This window comes from Schistocerca cancellata, chromosome 2 (genome assembly GCF_023864275.1).
Source record: "Schistocerca cancellata isolate TAMUIC-IGC-003103 chromosome 2, iqSchCanc2.1, whole genome shotgun sequence".
Taxonomy (NCBI): domain Eukaryota; kingdom Metazoa; phylum Arthropoda; class Insecta; order Orthoptera; family Acrididae; genus Schistocerca; species Schistocerca cancellata.
In genome coordinates this window covers 516,061,800-516,083,784 of record NC_064627.1, presented here as the reverse complement: position 1 = coordinate 516,083,784, position 21,985 = coordinate 516,061,800, and the positions used below count along the sequence as shown (strand labels likewise).

The window sequence follows — 21,985 nt, the reverse complement described above, 5'->3', positions numbered from 1 at the left end:
AGACTCTGGCCCATAGAGCTCAAACACCTTCAGATGGGATGAGCATCACTGAAGAATTAGACATACCTAAGAATACTGTTCCGAAGGTGTGATAACTCTCATCATTATAGTCAAAATCCAAAATGCCTGAAAAAAGCAAGAAAAGCCAAGGATCACTTACTCTGGCTCAGTACCTGTAAAGAGTGGTAGACTCCTACAAATATATGGCATCCAGTGTATTTCCCTCCCATTGACAAAAATACTCTTCTCTGTAATATTAAAGTCAATCTAGGCCTCCAAAAGCCAGATATGTTCCACATTCCATGCAAATGTAGCATGTCTTACATGGATCAGAACATTAGAATAGTCAAGGAGAGATGTGAGGAACATCGTCGTACCTGACAAAAATAGCTGATTAAACCAGCTGTCTCCAAGTATTGTGTCAAATATAATTGTGAAATGAAATAGGATGAGACCAGTATCATATGCATACACTAAGTTCCTAGCATTGCGTAATTAGTCTATCAATATATAGATGCTGAAAAACATAATAAAGAAATGGAGGTTTCAGTTTGAATAAGGTGTGGGTCCGGCATCTGATTTATTGAGATTTTTGCCAGCCACCACGTACATCAGCCCTGGGAAATGATGAGAGAAATATGTTCCACAGAATATGCAGAATATCATTGCAAGCTTTGGAGAGGAAACAACATCAAAGGGAACATGGTTATAAATACAATGGAACTTTGATTTTATGTTCTCCAATTTCACATTTTTTGCAATTCTATGCAATAAATTCATATCCCCTGTGAAAAACCCATTAAGATTAATGCTAAAAATTCTTCAATTTTACATTTCTTCCTACTAAGTTTTACATCAATTCTAAGTTCTTAATCTACGTGTCCCTAGACTTCGTCCCATTTTCTTCCTGTTGACATTTGATGTGACTGAACAAGTTACAAGTGGCACAGTAGACAAATGGTTCACAACACAGGTGGTAACAGAGTTAAGGGGATGTTTTAGGTCATTGTGAAGAGGGGAGATGAAATGCTGATGTAATCCACAACTGGTGTTGCCAACACAACTTGCAATGTTTAGCTTCACTGCACTATTGTGGTAAAACTACCGCTAGGTTGCAGTGGTAATGGAAAACCAAGACAGTCAACTTGAAGTGTTCTGGACCGAGCCAAAATGTGATGAAGGGGCCCAGCCATCACCTTTGTTTTTGTGTCACTTATAATTCAGTCTCTTCTTGTTGCATGTACACACATAAAAAAAAGTTTTGCATCACCCAGGTTCCCAGAACTCCTGAAGACAGACGTTGACTGTGGATATTGTATCACAGACACAGTGTCTTTGACTGTTCAGAGACGTCACTAAACCTGCCCAAAGATGTAAACAACCATGCATGAGCAGCGCCTATTAGATGAAGAGCGGTCCGATAGCTGCACAGTTCACATCATTCCACCAGGAAGGAGGTACATGGCTCGTGTTGTCTGCAGTTCAGTCGTGCCTAGACAGTCAGTACCGCGGTTTGACTGTGTCTGCATTGTTACTTTGTGCCAGGAAGAGCTCTCAACAAGGGAAGTGGCCAGGTGTCTTAGAGTGAACCGAAGCAATGTTGTTTGGACATGGAGGAGATGCAGAGAGACAGGAACTGTCGATGACATGCTTCGCACAGGCCACCCAAGGGCTACTACTGCAATAGATGACTGCTGTCTATGGATTATCTACATCTACATCTACATGACTACTCTGCAATTCACATTTAAGTGCTTGGCAGAGGGTTCGTCGAACCACAATCATACTATCTCTCTACCATTCCACTCCCGAACAGCGCGCGGTAAAAACGAACACCGAAACCTTTCTGTTCGAGCTCTGATTTCTCTTATTTCATTTTGATGATCATTCCTACCTATGTAGGTTGGGCTCAACAAAATATTTTCGCATTCGGAAGAGAAAGTTGGTGACTGAAATTTCGTAAATAGATCTCGCCGCGACGAAAAACGTCTTTGCTTTAATGACTTCCATCCCAACTCGCGTATCATATCTGCCACACTCTCTACCCTATTACGTGATAATACAAAATGAGCTGCCCTTTTTTGCACCCTTTCGATGTCCTCCGTCAATCCCACCTGGTAAGGATCCCACACTGCGCAGCAATATTCTAACAGAGGACGAACGAGTGTAGTGTAATATGTCTCTTTAGTGGACTTGTTGCATCTCCTAAGTGTCCTGCCAATGAAACGCAACTTTTGGCTCGCCTTCCCCACAATATTATCTATGTGGTCTTTCCAACTGAAGTTGTTCATAATTTTAACACCCAGGCACTTAGTTGAATTGACAGCCTTGAGAATTGTACTATTTATCGAGTAATTGAATTCCAACGGATTTCTTTTGGAACTCATGTGGATCACCTCACACTTTTCGTTATTTAGCGTCAACTGCCACCTGCCGCACCATACAGCAATCTTTTCTAAATTGCTTTGCAACTGATACTGGTCTTCGGATGACCTTACTAGACGGTAAATTACAGCATCATCTGCGAACAACCTAAGAGAACTGCTCAGATTGTCACCCAGGTCATTTATATAGATCAGGAACAGCAGAGGTCCCAGGATGCTTCCCTGGGGAACACGTGATATCACTTCAGTTTTACTCGATGATTTGCCGTCTATTACTACGAACTGCGACCTTCCTGACAGGAAATCACAAATACAGTTGCACAACTGAGATGATACCCCATAGGCCCGCAGCTTGATTAGAAGTTGCTTGTGAGGAATGGTGTCAAAAGCTTTCCGGAAATTTAGAAATACGGAATCAACTTGAGATCCCCTGTCGATAGTGGCCATTACTTCGTGCGAATAAAGAGCTAGCTGCGTTGCACAAGAACGATGTTTTCTGAAACCATGCTGATTACGTATCAATACATCATTCCCTTCAAGGTGATTCATAATGTTTGAATACAGTATATGCTCCAAAACCCTACTGCAAACCGACGTCAATGATATAGGTCTGTAGTTAGATGGATTACTCCTACTACCCTTCTTAAACACTGGTGCGACCTGCGCAATTTTCCAATCTGTAGGTACAGATCTATCGGTGAGCGAGCGGTTGTATATGAGTGCTAAGTAGGGAGCTATTGTATCAGCGTAATCTGAAAGGAACCTAATCGGTATACAATCTGGACCTGAAGACTTGCCCGTATCAAACGATTTGAGTTGCTTCACAACCCCTAAGGTATCTACTTCTAAGAAACTCATGCTATCAGCTGTTCGTGTTTCAAATTCTGGAATATTCCATTCGTCTTCCCTGGTGAAGGAATATCGGAAAACTGCGTTCAATAACTCCGCTTTAGCGGCACAGTCATTGGTAACAGTACCATCGGCACTGCGCAGCGAAGGTATTGACTTCATCTTGCCACTTGTGTACTTTACATACGACCAGTATGTTAAGTATATCCTCCACCCATACCAATTCGCACGGAGTATCTACTTCGACTTCACTACAAAGGCTCGGAGGAACCCTGACAGCAATGCCACCATGTTGAATAATGCTTTTTGTGCAGCCACAGGACGTTGTGTTATGACTCAAACTGTGCACAACAGGCTGCATGATGTGCAACTTCACTCCTAAGGTCCCTGGCATCTTTGCAACCATGACGTCAAGCAGCACGGTACAGATGGGCCCAGCAACATGCCGAATGGACTGCTCAGGATTGGCATCACATTCTCCTCACCAATGAGTGTCGCATATGCCTTCAACCAGACAATTGTCAGAGACGTGTTTGGAGGCAACCCGGTCAGGCTGAATGCCTTATACACACTGTCCAGCGAGTGCAGCAAGATGGAGGTTACCTGCTGTTTTGGGGTGGCATTATGTGGAGCCGATGTATGCCGCTGGTGGTCATGGAAGGCGCTGTAACAGCTGTACAATACATGAATGCCATTCTCTGACTGATAGTCCAACCATATCGGCAGCATATTGGCGAGGCATTCGTCTTCATGGACGACAATTGGCACCCCCATCATGCACATCATGTAAATGACTACCTTCAGGACAGTGCCATCGCTTGACTAGAGTGGCCAGCATGTTCTCCAAACATGAATGAGAACTGTGGACCTGCCTGGGATAGATTGAAAAGGGCTGTTTATGGACAAGGTGACCACCAACCACTCTGAGGGATCTATGCCAAATCGCCACTTAGGAGTGGCACAATCTGGACCAACAGTGCCTTGCTGAACTTGTGGATAGTATGTCATGATGAATACAGGCACGCATCAATGCAAGAGGACGTGCTACTGGGTATTAAGAGGTACCGGTGTGCACAGCAGTCTGGACCACCACATCTGAAGGTCTCACTGTATAGTGGTACAACATGCATTGCGCGGTTTTCATGAGTAATAAAAAGGGCTGAATTGTGATTATGTTGATCTCTATTCCAATTTTATGTAGAGGTTCCGGAACACTCGGAACCAAGGTGATGCAAAATTTTTTTTAATGTGTGTATTTCTGATTGACTGTATTCAGCAACAATATCAATTGTCAACCTTTTAAATTCGAACATTGAGTCTCAAAGAATATGCTTGGTCATAATCGAGGAAAGGTTGCCCATTTCTGCCTGCTGTTGAAGTCACAAACAATGACTGTCAATTTTACATATGTTCTGCACATCTACATTATGTATTCTCCGACAGCCAATGAGCATTCAGCAGTGTTCTCAGCGCTCTGCTGTGAATGTCGTAGCCGATGTGACCATTTAACGTGATTGCAGAAAGTTATTTAGTGAATTTTTATGCCATAATTGCAACTTGTCACAGCTAATGGTGGTGGTAAGTAACAAATTCTTCACAAGTAGGTGAGAGACATAATTTGCAGTATACACACTAAACAATGCAGTCCCCAACAGTATCTTGAGCTGCGTGAACTGCCATCATTTGTGAATCGAATTATAGTGAACTCTTATTGGCTGGCAATTTGTTATGTCACCCAATTGCCAGTGCAGCCACCACGCCACACTAACACAAGTAAAATGAGCTTGCCTGCTGGATGTGTGGAGAGGGGGAGTGGCCCTTCAATGACAGGAGTGCAGATAGGGGTGAAAACATTTTGTGAAGTGCTGAAACTATACTTCTCATGCGGATATTGTGTTATAACAGAGACGTCCCATGGAAATAAATTAAGGATTTTGCGACAGCACATTTTAAAGACTTTCGTGTTCAAATCTATCACAATATAGTTGCAGCAACTACATACACTACTCACATATATACTTTGCACAACACATTATAGATCATAAAGACTGGCAGCAGTGATAGAGGGTGTGAAGTGAAACTGTAGCACCTGAGTTTTCTTTCAGATTTACATTTTACACAGTTTACAGAAATTCACTGAGCCAACTTCTATTAAGCTTATAACGTCAATTGGGGAAGTAAACTCATTTTTTCACATCTCCGTTTCTCTCATCAACCCTAAAATAACATTTTACCAGTGTTGAGAATATTAAGTGTGGCTCATAAGAAAAGCATTAAACAAAACCAGCAATGGTGACAAAATTTGTCATTAAGCAGACATCCGCATTTCTACTTATGGTTTAACCCCGTAGCTGCTATGATGTTTCTGGTTTAATTCAATATGTTCATCAATTTTTTCTTTCTTCTGGGTGACCACAAATAGTGATCTCTCAAAAATGCATGTTTTGAACATACAATTTGTGGTTGTAGCTTGTCAGAAAACAGCCTTGTACCCAAATACTAATTTCAATTTTTTTGGCAAGTTTTTACTTGCTGTTACACATCTGTGATTTTTTAAGAACTGATGAAACCCATTACCACAAATTACTGTATAAACAATGTATTGTACATTTAATTTCCTTCACTTAGACAGATTTTATACAAAATATTGGAGAGGATGGTGATTTTTAATCATATTTTGGGTGTTTTAACATTTTCTTCATTATACATTTTCCTCAGTTTTTTGTTATTAAGTCTGGACCACACAAAAATGTAGAATAGGGTTTTCACTGCATCAGCTTGACACTAACAATATTTCAATCTGATTGGAGTCCACTTGAGACCAACAATATTTCATTCTGATTGAAGTCAAGGCAGTGAGTACACACAGCTCACATCACCTGCAGACGAGGACTGAGTCATCGAAATATTATGCATAAAATGGAAACAACTCGGCTGAATACCCAGAAGCACACCATTGAAGAATCCTTAGTGAATCTGAAGTATTTGGAAAGATTTGAGTACCAAGGATTTAGCCATGATTTTGTCAAAAGGGTGGGGGTCTCATTTGTTAAAGAGGACCTTAAAAAATAATTAAGTTTTTCGTGTATTCTGAAAAGTATGATAAACTATTACAATGATCTCAGAGTTTTCACCAAGTGGTGATATAATCTCATTATTTAGGAGTGCTGTATTTTGACAAACCACTAAGAAGCAATCGTGATCCAGTCTCCCTTCACTATCTAAGGTCATTTCATGCTCTTCCTCTTTCAGTATGGGTATGAGATGAGGAAGTGCTCAGCAATGGACAAGCGCTGATCTTTCAGGGGACAGTTATTATTACCTACATGACTTTTGGAATAAGGAGATCTCAGTTTGACAAAGAAGCTACAACAATTTTTGGTGGTGAAAGTACAAAAGATCCATAATTATTGAACCTTACACTGTCCCAAATTTCCTCATTGAAGTATGCATTTGTCACTTCTTGCAATGTAAGACAGATTGTTTTTTGTATTAAAAAATGCCCTGCCAGACAAATGCATGAGCCTAAATTAGGAGAATTTTGATTATTGTTTATTTATTTATCATATGGCTTTTAGTGCCAGGATACTCCGAAGGGATGCTCAACAACCTCCAGTGCAGCTCTTTTCATTTAAGCTAAGGGGCTGCATCTTTAAGGAAACTAGAATATTTCCAGAAAGAAAGTTATCCAGAAGGAATAGGCTGGGGCCAACAATAAGGGAGGAACTTCGCCATTTGCCTACATTGAAAACAGGAAACCACAGAAAACCATTTTCAAGGGTGCCACCAGATGGATTCAAACCACTTTGCCCCCAAGTCCAGGGATTGCTAGAGAGAGTTATGCCAAGTCAGCAGAGAATTTGGAAAAAGTGGTTATTGTATATGGTTTAAAGTAAAATAAAATGCACCACAACAGGAGATTGAATTCTATCTAAATTAAAGGTTGAGGGAAGAGAAAAGAAAAGAAAGGAAAGGGAAGGAACTTGTAATGTCAGCTGCATCAGCACTGTCTACAGTGTCAATGGCATGGATTGACAATATGTGCTGGAGTGGGATTCAAACCTGGGATCTCTTGCTTACTAGGCAGTTTCATTAACCACTGTGCCATTTGAACACAGTGTTTATCGCAGTTGTGGGGGCCACATTGGTACGCTCCTCAGCCAATCCACATTCTGTTTCAGCACTACAGGTCCATAGTTCTCATTCATGTCCTCCATGCTCGCTACTTTGAGTTTCCTGCAGGAGGTCGAATGTGATTGTTCCAATCGTACTGAAGGTGGTGGATACCCATCGAGTCGACTCAGTTATATGACTGCACAGTGTCTGTTCTTTTGAACGTGTCTGAAAGAACAGACAGCATGCATTCACATACGATTGAATTTTAACATTGAATATTTTTCCTTTAATTGTGCATGTTCAGTCATTTGAGAGTTCATTAATGCATGCATATTTTAAGAATGTAAATAGATTTTGGGTGAAACAGGGAGGAAGTAATGCAAAGAAGAGTCAACTTAGATGAATTCAAGCAGACTGCCGAAAAAAATCTTTTAGAAATGGATAAACTATAAAATGTGCTGTCGTCACATATGCTTTCCACCACCCATGAATCCCTCCACATCTTTTTGTCTTGTTACTGGTTATCATAACAGTACCTCCCATGTGAACAGATTGGGCAATATTTTGCATTTTGGCTACTAATGATGGCATATTGAGCGAGGTTTTTTTTTTTTTAAGAAATGCCGTCATCGTCACTTGGGCAACATTTTTTGGAGGACAGAGAGAAATCCAAGTGTATTTTTAGGCAGTGATTTTAATTTAGTGTTATTTGTAATGACACTAACCACTCATATGCCTTGTGAAATACTGCAATGCCGAAGTTCTACCAGCCTCAGAACAACAAATCCAGTGCTAACATTAAACTGCTGGTAAACCTTTTGGGACGTGAGGTCGGGGGCCAAGCAACTCTTCTGTTCCTTGCCAACTCAGCAAGACTCAATGGAGGAGCACCTCTGAGGATGTCCAGTGCATTCCTCGACAAAACATCAGGAACAGAAGAGTTTCTTGGACCACGACCTCACATCGCCAAAAGGTTTACCAGCAGCTATGTCGTCCAGTCGTGAAAGCCTTAATTCTATGACCTAAAATTAAACAGCTGTAGATAGGTAATTAGGCTATTGTAGTCATGCATACATATTTTTAACTTGCCATAAAGCAATCAGACGAATCAAAATCAGTTTTCCTCTTCTTTCTTGTTACAAATGTATTCATGTTGAGAAACTTCCACAACAGCAACAGAACCAAAATAAATAAATAAATAAATGATAGCATTTACATTAAATTCAACTGAAAGTAAGAACTGAACTGATTAACAAAAAAACAACTGAGCTCAAGCAAGGCCAACAATAGCCTTGGCTAAAATACCCGATAGCTGATCGTATTACAGATTTATAGGTAGTTTAAATCCATTGCTGGTCTTCTTGACCATCGATAGTGCATGTCCCTTTTTAATCGTGTGATTGAAAATCAAAATATCTTTCAATTTCAGTACATGGCAGTTACCTTGTGTGAAATTTCATTTAGGTGATAGTGGGGGTCCGCACCCCTTGGACCCCCCATTTGGCTACAGTCTTGTGGGTGCTAATGGAGATAGAGCTGTCATACTTGTCAATTGCCATTATAAAAGCATAGGTGTAGAATACAGTGTTCACCTAGTAATATTTTTGTGTGGATTCAATTCGGCACTACATTTTCCCAAGGAACTCGTGCATGTGATGTCCATGAGTTACACAACACATATTTTAGTCCTGGTCGTACGCTGCAGCAGTACCAAGTGCTGAATAAAAAGAACAATTAGGCCATTTGTGAGTACAAGAAAATGTAAGCTAGTCACTGAATGTGCTTCATTCAATGGCTACAAATATGCATCTTACATGGATCAGATAGTTTACTGAATTTGATACCAATGTATCAAGAAATTAATTTTTTTGCAGGAACATTACAATTCAATACCAAAAAGACTGCAGTGCACTGCATGAATTTCATGCAGTGCTATTGTGTGATGATAGGTAAATAGCAGATTTATCCTCAGTCACTAACACAGAACCAGGAAACATGTTTTAAAACATTAATGCATTCGTGGAGATGCTTTATTCATATGAAAGACAACTTGGAATGAGGTAATTGATCACTGCAATAACATCATAACAAACTTTTATTTCAATGTTTCTAGAAGCTTAAATTTGGGGATTGACTGTGTGTTAATTGGTTGCACCCTCTCACAAATGTAAAGAGATGAAGATAAAAATATGGCACCAGAAAAATATTATTTCCAATTTTTTATTATTAAATTAATTAAACTTATAAAAAGAAACCAGCAAATATTGGTTTACTAATCTAAAGGTCTGGGATTGAGTGTCAAACAATGCTATGATTATTTAATTTTTTTATTTTTATTTTTTTAATTTGTCTCTTCTTTATCCTCTGTTTCTATTTCTTAATGTGAAAAATGCCAAGTCCACATTAAAGTGGAAAAGATCTTCTTAGTCCTAATTGTCATGTAAATATACAAAGATGAGGCACTGCAGTTGGTCATTCTTTGAACGTGCCACACATGAATGAGTTACTAATTAATATCAACCAGCTGTTTGAATGCCACTGAAATGTGAAATCATGCCACATGAGCTGCCATGTCTTGGAGAGGGGCAGTGGATTGGCATGCATCAATCTATAACCATTAAAAAAACTAGATTAAAATTTGTTAAACTTGTTTTGGAATATATTTCTGGGGGAACCGTAGATTATATGTTAAGGAAGTGTTCAGCCTAAATTAGCAGCTGGTGAAAAAAACTTCATTAAAAGGTTAAAAGCACAAGTTTTTATATTTGGGGACATCATTAATCAGTTCATATTTCCTTTTACAGAAATTTCCCTCTTCCCATCTCCCTTTCTGCTGTGTTCTAAATAGAGCTTGTTTTCTTGAAAATATACATTTTAATGTTCTGATCATTTTGATTAACATTTTACCGTACAATCTGTAATGTAATTTAACCATACCAGCACACATATCTAAGTGAATCCCATTGTAGCACTTTTTAATGTTCCTTCAAGTTCGATTCACATGCAGAGCATGGGCAGAACAAAGACTGCTTAAATGCCTTGGTGCATCTCATAGTGTAATCTTGTCTTTGCGAACAGTACATAGAAGATAGCAACATATCATTAGATTCTTCCATTATCTTCAAGTGTTTGACTCTTCAGTATTTCTGTGACACTCTCACATGAATCAAACAAACAACAAACAAGTGGTCTTTTTTGCTGACTTTTGTTTATGTTTAATATTTTCTGTTAGAATTATTCGGCATGGACCCCACATTTGAGCAGTATTCTAGGATGAATCACATGAGTGTTATATAAGGAATTTCCTTAACAGGCTGACTGCATTTTTCCAATATCCCACAAATGAAATTACATCTGCTGCATGCTTTACCTACAGCTGAGTCTATGTGATCATTCCATATTATATGCCCACAAGTTTTTGTACATGTATGTATGTGTCAACTGACATCAATTGTGACTTAGACGGGCTGTTTGGAAATTCCAGTTAAAATCTTCAAGACTTGTAGAGGGGATTGAGTACATAATATTTTGAATAAGAGCCCATGTCTGGAAATGTACTGTTTCCATTATACTACAGTTTCAATAGAGATATGTAAAGGGTCCATGTCTGCTGAGGGGAAGAGAAAAGACTGAACTGCATGTCCTGGTTTGCAATAGCATAGGCAGGATGATGTGTACTAGCTGAGCTGGTCATACAATGTCACTTAATGTCTGCCTTGCTGTGAGATCTTTTCAATGCCTGTGTACCTCTGATACAATAAACATGGTTTGGTACACATTTTCAGAATACACAAATGTGATCCTAGTTTATAGCAAAGCTTGAGGTAAGAGATGAACTGCTAGTCAGCTGTAATATGAACATTTTCTGTGATGTAGCAAACCATCACACAAACTTTTTGCTCAAGTTACACAACAGCTCTGAGAAACAGGTGCCTTCACCATGAGGAGGCAGGACTGTGGTGTTCCATAGCAACACCACACACTAGAATTTGAAGATGATCTAGTGCATTATATTGAAGAGAATCTGTCAACAAGTACACGCCACAAGTGATAGTCACAGTATCATATGGGATGTTCTGCAATGACAATAATTACATCCATACCACTTACAAAGGGTACACCTGCATATGGTTCCTGCACAACTGCATCAACACACCACTGTTTCCATGTCGAGTTCTGTTCATATATTAAACATAAGTTCAATGGGAACTGTGTTCTGAATTCACAAAACAGCCATGTCTGGGCACATGAAAACCCTCATGCCACACATGTTCATGGATTTCAGCATTGGTTTGGTATTAATGTGTGGGCAGGTATTCGGGACGGTCATGTAGTTGGGGCATACCTTGCTTCCCCTGGTCCTGCATACTTGATCTTCCTAAAAAACTTAATGGACCTGTTCTTGGAGGTGGTGCCACTGAATGTCCATCAAAAAATGTGATTTTACTATGATGGTGCACCACCTCACTTCTCATATGCGGTTCCAGTGTCATCTCAACAGACAATGTGGTGAAATATGGATAGGCCTAGGTGGTCCATCCATGTGGCTGCCTAGATCACCAGATTTAACTCCTATAGACTACTTCTTGCTGGGTTGGATGCAAAGTTTATTTTACGAGACTTTTGTGGAGACAGAGGAAGATCTGCTGGAATGAGCTCTGCCCACTGCACTAGAAATTGAAGAGAAAGCAGTTGGGATACAGAGAGTGTACCACAACATGGTTCACAGGTACAATGTCTCTAACACAATTGGTGGTAATCACATTGGGCTGCTGTTGTAATGCATCAATGCTGTCCTGTACATATAGTATGGTCACATAGAAGAAGATGTAATTAGATGAATGACGAACACTAACTTCACTTAACGAAGGTTTATTCGGCACTTGCACATACAAGAGTGCGGAACAATCAGCCTCCGGACAGAACACATATGGTATATATACAGTTACAGAACATTCCATTACAATGATTCTGGACATTTGTGGATACTCCTACAATGTACTCAAACGGAATATAGAAATTAAAATTTTGCAGTTCAGGTGAGTTTTGAACTCACGATCCGAGTGCAACAGTCTAGTATCATAACCACTATACCATGGTGATGGTGCTTCTCAGCTTCTTCTACCAAATTGTCCCTCAGCGGTACGTCCTCCGAGTCCGGGAACAAGTCAGTGGTCCTGCATACTCTGACTCCCGATGACTGATGTTCGCCCTGGCGGAGCTCTTATCAGAACTTTCTTTGCCACTACGCTCTTCGTCACCTTTCTGCTTGTTGTCTGTCGCTGGAGCTTCGAATTTACCCTGGGTTGCATGATCCTTATAGGGCTTCATTTGAAGGATGTGGACCATATCTCTAATCTTTTGTAGTCTTGTGATGGGGTTGAAATCTTCAACTTCATTAGTAACATCAGACAAATGTCTTAAAACCTTATAAGGTCCAAAGTAGAGCCTGAGGAGCTTCTCAGAAAGACCAACCTTCTGAACAGGAGTGAAGACCAGGCTGATAGACAACAGGGCGGTGGTTAGCGTCATACCTTCAGCGATCGTTTTCTTGAGCCTGCAGCGTGCAGAGTTGAGCTAACTGCTGAACTTCCTCAGCTCTGGTTAACACCTGGTCGATGTAGTCGTCATCCATGTCATCAGGATGTAATGGAAACACAGTGTCCATCGTCGTAGTTGCCTCACGCCCATGCACCAGGAAAAAATGGTGCCTCATCCCAGTTGCTCTGCTCAACACTGACGAACATTGATAGCAAGTCAGCCAAGGTCTTATTAAGGCATTCAGTAAGCCCGTTAGAATGTGGATGGTAGGCAGTCGTCATGTGATGAGTAATGTTGCACCGATAGTTTATCTCTGTCACAAGATTCGATTGAAAAACTTTCTCTCGGTCCGTAATTAACGACCTTGGGGCACCATGTTTTAGTACAATGTCTTCCATGACGAATTTAGCTATCTCGGGTGCTTCGGCTGTTTTAAAGGCTTTTGTAATGGCATAGTGTGTCAGATAATCAGTGCAAACAATAATCCATCTATTGCCACCAGCAGATGTTGGATATCATCCGAGGAGCTCAATTCCAACTCTCTCGTCCCATTTGTTAAATTTGGCTAGACGCTCATATACTTTCAGCCACTTGTTTGGATCTTAGCCATCATCATCAGAGAACCCTGAAGAATGTCTCGTGTGGTGGCACACAGTTGTTGTCATTGTAAGGTCCTTTTCTTCTTCTGCCTCCAATAGATTGCAATCTGTTCCATGACACACCTGAGACTGGAAATTTAGGATTTATTGAGACATACAATAGAATCCGCAAGAGATTTTTGTGGCCAGGTCTATTTAGGAGTGTCCGTCACTGTGTGTCGCACTGTCGAGAGCGCCAGAGGAGAAAGGCAGTTCCTCAGACACCACCTGGCCGTCTCATACCAATTCCACCAGCCGAAACGCCTTTCCAGCGTGTTGGGATTGACCTGCTCGGACGATATCCAACGTCTGTTGGTGGCAATAGGTGTATTATTGTTTGCACTGATTATCTGACATGCTTTGCCATTACAAAACCCGTGAAAACAGCCGAAGCATCCGAGGTAGACAAATTCATCGTGGAAGACATTGTATTAAAACACGGTGCCCCAAGGTCGTTAATTACGGATCGAGGGAAAGTTTTCAATCGAATCTTGTGACAGAGATAAACTGTCAGTGGAACATAACTCATCACATGATGACTGCCTACCATCAGCAAAGTAACAGGCTTACTGAACGCCTTAATAAGACCTTGACCAATATGTTATCAATATTCGTGGATGTTGAGCAGAATAGCTGGGTTGAGGTGCTACCTTGCGTGACAATTGCCGAAGGTATGACGCGAGCCACGGCCCTCTTGTCTACCAGCCTGGTTGCTAAATGCGTATTTTTTCACAAGAATTTTCAATGCTTTGTCTTCTTCTTTCTTCCAACGACCTTTGTTAATGGCTGGGTGAAGATAATGCGTCCACATCGCTTGAAATTCATGACAGCCACAATAATATCACATAGGAGGAGGTGTAATTAGATGAATGACGAACATTAACTTCACTTAACGAAGGTTTATTCAGCACTTGCACATACAGCAGTGCGGAGTGAACTGCCTCCGGCCAGAACACATACAGTATATATACAGCTACAGATCATTCCAGTAGAATGATTCTTGACATTTGTGGATATTCCTAAAATGTACTCAAATGGAATATAGAAATTAAAATCGTACAGTCCAAAAGAGTTTTGAAATCACGGCCTTCCATGCAACAGTTTAGTATCATAACCAATACATCATGGTGCTACTCAGCTTCTTCTGCAACATTGCTCCCTCCTTAAGAGAACAGAGTCTCTGAGTTAGGTTCTCCTAGTCCGGGAATGAGTCATTGGTCCTGCATACTCTGACTCGTGATGATTGATTCTCACCCTGGCGTTGATCTTCTTAGAACTGCTTTTGCTGCTTCGCTCTTCGCCACCTTTCCTCTTGTTGCCTGTCACTTGAGCTTCGAATTTACCCTCGGTTGCAGGATCCTTATAGGGCTTCATTCGAAGGACGTGGACTTTATTTCTGATATTACGTCGTCTTATGTTGGAGTCGAAATCTTCAACTTCATAAATAACATCAGGCAACTGTCTTACAACCTTGTAAAGTCCAAAGTAGAGCCTGAGGAGCTTCTCAGGGAGACCAACCTTCCGAACAGGAGTGAAGATCCAGATGAACTCACCAGGCTGGTAGACAACAGGGCGGTGTCTCACGTCATACCTTTAGCGATCATTTTCTTGAGCCAGCAGCTTGCAGAGTCGAGCTAACTGCTGAGCTTCCTTAACTCTGGTTAACACCTGGCCGATGTAGTCTTCGTCCACGTCATCAGGATGTAATGGAAACACAGTGTCCATCGTCGTAGTTGCCTCACGCCCACGCACCAGGAAAAAATGGTGCCTCATCCCAGTTTCTCTGCTCAACATTGACGAACATTGATAGCAGGTCAGTCAAGGTCTTATTAAGGCATTCAGTAAGCCCGTTAGTTTGCGAATGTAGGCAGTCATCATGTTATGAGTAATGTTGCACTGACGGTTTATCTCTGTCACAAGATTCGATCGAAAAACTTTCCCTCGATCCGTAATTAACGACCTTGGGACACTGTGTTTTAATACAATGTCTTCCATGATGAATTTAACTGTCTCGGATGCTTTTCACAGCTTTTGCAATGGCATGTTAGAATTATCAGTGCAAACAATAATCCATCTGTTGCCACCAGCAGACGTTGGATACTGTCCGAGGAGTTCAATTCCAACACGCTGGAAAGGCGTTTCGGCTGGTGGAATTGGTATGAGTCAGCCAGGTGGTTTCTGAGGAACTGCCTTTCTCCCCTGGCGCTCTCAACAGTGCGACACATAGTGTCGGACACACCTAAATAAACCTGACCAGAAAAATCTCTTTCGAATTCTATCGTATGTCTTAATAAATCCTAAAGGCCCAGCCTCAGGTGTGTCATAGAATTTCTGTAGAACATTTAAGTGCATGTGTTTAGGAATCATTGGTAGCCACCTCTTTCCAAACTGATCAAATTTTTTCTTGCAAAGTAACTCATTAACTACCTTAAATTGTCCTTTCACATCCTCTGACTGATTTAAGGCGAGCATAATTTGAGATATCTTGGCGTCCTTCTTCTGGTCAGCTGAGAGATCCTGTAGTGCAGCGAGACAGTCACTATCTTCATCAAAGTCTTGATGGTCTTGCACAGTTTTTCTTGAGAGACAGTCGGCATCTTGGTGTTTTCTTCCACTTTTGTGCACTATGGTAGTGTCATGTTCTTGAAGATGTAGTGCCCACCTGGCGAGTCATCCTGTTGAATCCTTAAGACCTGTCAACCAACAAAGTGAGTAATGGTCTGTAACAACTGTGAATGGCCTTTCATAGAGATATTGTCGAAATTTGCACATGGCCCAGGTCACAGCAAGACATTCTCTTTCTGTAATTGAGTAGTTTCTCTCGGCTTTTGTAAGTGTCCTAGAAGCATAAGCTATAACCTTCTCTTTTCCGTCAGAAATTTGTACCAGAACAGCACTGATCCCATACCAACTGCCATCTGTGTGTAGTTCTGTAGGTGCTCTCTCATCATACAGTCCAAGTACAGGGTCAGTCATCAGAGCTTTTCACAGCACATCAAAAGAATTTTGTTGAGCACTGCCCCAGATAAATTTAGCATCGGATTTTAACAACGCTTGGAGTGGCCTGGCTTTTATACAAAAGTCTTTGATAAAACGATGGTAATAACAACATAATCCGAGGGAGCTTCTCACATCTCTAATACTTTTAAGAATAGGAAATCCCGTTATACATCTCATCTTTTCTGGGTCTGGCCACACTCCTTCGTTTGACGCAAGGTGTCCAAGTATTTTGTTTTCTTTTGCTCCAAAGAGACACTTTCTTGGATTAAGTTTCAGTCTGTCTTGTTGGAGACACTTATAATGGCCCTCAGTCTTTTTATATGTTCATCAAATGTCACTGAGAACACTATGATGTCATCTAAATAACAAAGACACATTGTCCACTGAAGGTGACTTAGAAGATTATCCATCATTGTTTCAAAAGTTGCTGGTGCATTACACAAACCAAACGGCATTATCTTAAACTCATACAGGCCCTCAGGGGGTGACGAGTGCAGTTTTCTCATGATCAGCCTCATCTACTTCGATTTGCCAGTATCCTGAGTACATGTCTATGGTTGAGAAAAACTTAGCCTCCTTCCAACAATCTAGTGCATCATCAATTCGTGGAAGAGGGTAAACATCCTTTTTAGTAATCTTATTAAGCTTCTTGTAAGTAACACAAAAGCGTCAACTGCCATCCTTCTTCCTGACGAGGACCACTGGTGATGACCATGGGCTCTGCGACAGCTGAATGATGTCATTCTTCATCATTTTCTCTGCCTCGATGCGGATTATTCGACTTTCCATTTCTGACACACGGTATGCTCTCTTGCTTATTGGTTGATGGCCTCCAGTGCTAATCCAGTGCTTCACCGTCGATTTGTCTAACTTGCCTTCACCTGTGGATTGAAGCATTCAGAGAACTCTCAAAGAATGGCAAGTAGCTTCTTCTGTTGCTACTTAGTGAGATCTGGTGATAGTCGAGCTAGAAGATCTTGTCTCTTAGTGGTAGCGCTAATTTCGCCCACAGACTAGGCATGGGAAGTTTCTATGATGCTCAGCTGTTCTTCAATTAACTGCTCAGCATTTGCTATGCACATGCATCTTGGAAGGATCTGCGGTTCTCGGCGACAGTTAACTATCCACAATTCACTGAACCCGTTCTTAAACGAGACGACAGAGTCTGGGATGACCAAGTTATTCTTGAGTGGTATGCTTCTCTTACATTCCACTACAAGGTCCATGGGTTGATGTATGGCATGACACGTGACAGTTACCTTTCTAGTGCAGACTGCAAGAATGATCACTTCATCCAGCAAACATAGTCTCCACACACTCGGATGCGCGTCTTCCTGTCCACAGTATCTTATCTCGTCTAGCATAATCTTCCAGCGACCACAATCTATAATTGCCTGAGAAGCTTTCAAAAATTCCCATCCGAGAATGATGTCATGACTACACTCTAGTAAGACAATGAATTCTAAGGGCTGTGTATGGCCACTTATACCCACACAAATGGTACATATTTCCCATTAGCCACCTTCATCAGAGATGTTTTGTTGTTGACGAATACGGTTTTCTGCAACTGGCAACTGTACTTCTCTGAAATGACTGAATATGATGCTCCAGAGTCCACAAGAGCTTGGGTTGGTCGGATATCCATGAGGATGGTGATGAAGAGCGTAGCGGCAAAAGAAGTTCTAAGAAGATCACTCTCAGTTCTAGCTTCAGTCAGTCAGAAGAAGCTGAGGAGCAGCAAAAGAAGTTCTAAGAAGATCACTGCAAGGGTGTGCATCAGTCATCAGCAGTCAGAGTATGCAAGACCAATGACTCGTTCCTGGAAAAGGACGACGTAACACCAAGACGCTGTTCACTTAAGGAAGGAGCAATGTCGCAGAAGAAGCTGAGTAGCACCATGGTGTAGACTGTAGAGGTTATGATAATAAACTGTTACCTGGAGGGTCGTGATTTCAAAACTCACCTGGACTGTACGATTTTAATTTCTATATTCCGTTCGAGTACGTTCTAGAAGTATCCACAAATGTCAAGAATCATTGTATTGGAATGTTCTGTAGCTGTATATATACTGTATGTGTTCTGGCCGGAGGCAGTTCGCTCTGTGCTCTTATATGTGCAAGTGCTGAATAAACCTTTGTTAAGTGAAGTTGGCGTTCGTCATTCATCTAATTACACCTTCCTCTTCGTGGCAGTATGGTAGGCTTGATTTTGTTTTGAAATAATGTAAATAAGTAATGTTTGAGTATTAATACAAACAAGTGTGCTTAAATGTCAAATGAATGTTTTTTTTTTATATATCCTTCTGAATTTTTACCTAATAACTGTACTGTCACACCTAATTCATCTTGTCAAGCAGAAGTGGACAAGTTAAACATCTGAACTGAAACCAGACATGGGTTCCTATTCAAAATATTATGTACTCAGTCAACTCTACAAGTCCTAGAATTTTGTAACAGGGATTTCTGATCACCCTATAGGTATTGTATTGACTAGATACTACCTTTTTGAATTTTCTGAAGTGAAGTACGCAATGAACATTTAAAGTGAGTTGCCAATATGCATACCACTCTGAACTCTCATAAATATCATACTGAACATTTGTACTGCTTTTCTCAGACAATACTTTATTACAGATAACTGTATCATATGCAACAGTTGTGATGTTACTATTAATATTGTCTGCTGGATCATTAACATACAACATGAACAGCAAGGGCCCCAACATACTTTCCTGGAGCACACGAATTTACTTCGACATGTGTTATTTACACTTTACTGCAGTAGCAGATTTTATTATGTTTAAGTATATTAATTACAGTTATTTGCACTTGAGTGTGGAATTAGCAAATTAATAATAATAATAATGAAAGAAATTAGGTGTGCCAGCTGCAAGAATGTAAATAGATTACATTACATCATTTATTTTTACAAAAGGCATCTGGACCATAGTCACAGAAGTCTCAGAAGGAAGATCCTGCACACTGGTCCTCCCATCTACTGTATCTTTCGAGACTGGATACTCACTGGAGACTGGGTACTTCAATATTATAAGATCCAGGAGCACAACCACTCCAGCCTCCATTTTGCTTGGTTGTCCTTTGGACCAATGGTTGCAGCCAGATGACCCTGTGACAAACATGCTCTACACTTTGTGCTTGCTGCCTTGAGTCAGATTACAATTTGCATTTTCATTACCTTTAGCAGAAAATAGTAATGTCAGTCATGTATAGCCATCACAGTTTTTACACAGCATGCATGACTATGATATGCTGTCACTATTAGACATCTTCCACCATATGGTAAGAAATCACTGCAACCTCCCTAACCACCCTTCTTCCCCTGTGAATCACTTTGTTGTCTTGATTGTTATCTCACTGGTTCAGCTCTGAGCATGTTAGGATTCCCATATGCACTCAACTCTCTCCAGCAGGTTAGTAGGGCATGTGTTGCACAGATAACTTTGTAATTTCATGTGTTAATTCCTGTATTTATTGATAAGCATGTTCTACCTAATATGTTCCAAAATGCCACACTTATAACAGGATTCTTCCGGGGCTCATACTTCAGGTTTTATTGGTGACAAAAATGTAGGGTCAAGTGCTTTGGATAGCCTCTGGGCTAGGGGCCATTTGTACAGTCAAACTTCAATATATTGAACCTTGATATATCACAGACCTGTCTGTATTGAGCTTTTCTTCATCCCTTTCCCTCAGAAGCTAAAACCTTGATATTTCAAAGAAAACTCACTGTTTTATCAAAGTTTTGGAAGGCTAAAGAAGAGCAGATTTGACCTCTGTACAGGGTGATTTTTTCCACTGTGCACAAACTCTATGGATTGATTGATGAGAGGATACAGAAAAAAGGTGTAATGAAGTTATGACCAAAAACTGCATGTTTTTCACACTAGAGACCACTTATTCAGTCATACATTGTTACAGAGACTGCAGTCTAACATGTGCTGTACCATACAGCCACAGTATGTGCTGAAAATGGTTTCCATGTGCCTCAACACATGCATGTAAGCGCCACAGCACGTTCTGTCTCACATGTTCACATCAGCCAGGCTGCATGTGAACAGTGTCAAATGCAGCATGAATACACTGCTCCAGTGTATCCACATTTGGAATGGACACTGCATACACAATACTTCTGAGATTGCCCCATAAACAGAAATTGCATGGGTTGAGATCTGGTGAATGAGCAGGCCATACAACTGGACCCACTTGTCCGATCCATCGTCTGGGAAAGACCCAACTGAGATGCGTCTGGACATTAACAGTAAAGTGGGCTGGAGCATGAATAGGTTTGTGGGAATGGAAATCAATCAATTTCCATTACCACAATTGCTTGAATAATTGGAGAAACTGATTGAAAAGAATAGTTGAAAGAAATTAGAAGGTAATTTATAAATCTGTGCACAATCTGGGGTGAACTTTAACTGATACCAGTATCAACAAACCTTTAATATCAAGATGTTCAAGGTCAATAAATGTAATTTTCATTACGTACTGCTTCATGTTAAGTCCATTGTGTTTAGTCTTGATTTTGACAATGTCATTGTGGGAATGCTCCTCTGGATAACGTGTAAATTCATCTTGTCTACACCGAACCACCTTTTGATGTAGGATCTTGGTTGCGAGTGAAGTGATGAACAGGTAGGAGATGACCTCTCAACATTGGTTTTCCAATAATCTTTTATAACACTTTTAATTAACAGTACAATGGATCCAAGCACATGTCCGTGCACTACCACTTCTCGAAACAAAAGGGTGAAGATACAGGAATTAATAAACTGAAGAGCGTATTTCTTATTTTGTTTAATACAGGTAGTTAACAATGTATCAAAACATTACCTTTGCTACAAAACAACACGTTATATACCTTTGGTGATGTCTATAACTCATTCAGTTTGTATATAGCTTATATATAAGAAAAGAAAAGAAAAGAAAAGAATGAGAAAACAATATGATTTAATACAAGAACCATCATGTAGCAGCCACATAACCCTTCAAATCATCAATGGCATTTCTTCCAGGGGAGGTATAGTCACCTGCAGAAAATGTCAGTTAGGTTACATGGAAGGAAGATTGGTCTCAAAATATGGTCACCAATTACCCCAGCCCACATATTCTGGTTGCACCAGTCCTAATGATTCACTGTCACTATACCATGGGGTTCTGCATACTATCCCACAGATGACTGTTATGAAAGTTGAAGATACCACTCCGTGTAAAGTGGCCTCATATGTGAATAACATGGATGACACAAATCCTGGAATGATGGTTGCCTGGTTAAGAAACCAGTGACTAAATTGCTCCTGATGTGGAAAGTCTGTACCTAGTAAACTCTGCACATCCTATAAGTGATAAGGGTAGTAACAATTGTCATGGAGAATGTCCCACACAGTCATCTGGCATACCCTGTACTGTTGGGCCAACTGCCTGGTACAGATGCAGC

General features: G+C 40.6%; 1 long non-coding RNA gene across 1 annotated transcript in view; it reads right to left on the bottom strand.

Moving 5' to 3' along the window:
- Positions 1 to 21,985, bottom strand: part of LOC126162067 (uncharacterized) — a 53,394-nt gene that overhangs the window by 18,922 nt on the left and 12,487 nt on the right. The window contains exon 2 of the long non-coding RNA XR_007535014.1: positions 19,553 to 19,654. This is a non-coding gene — a long non-coding RNA (uncharacterized LOC126162067). The remainder of the gene's footprint in view (positions 1 to 19,552; positions 19,655 to 21,985) is intronic.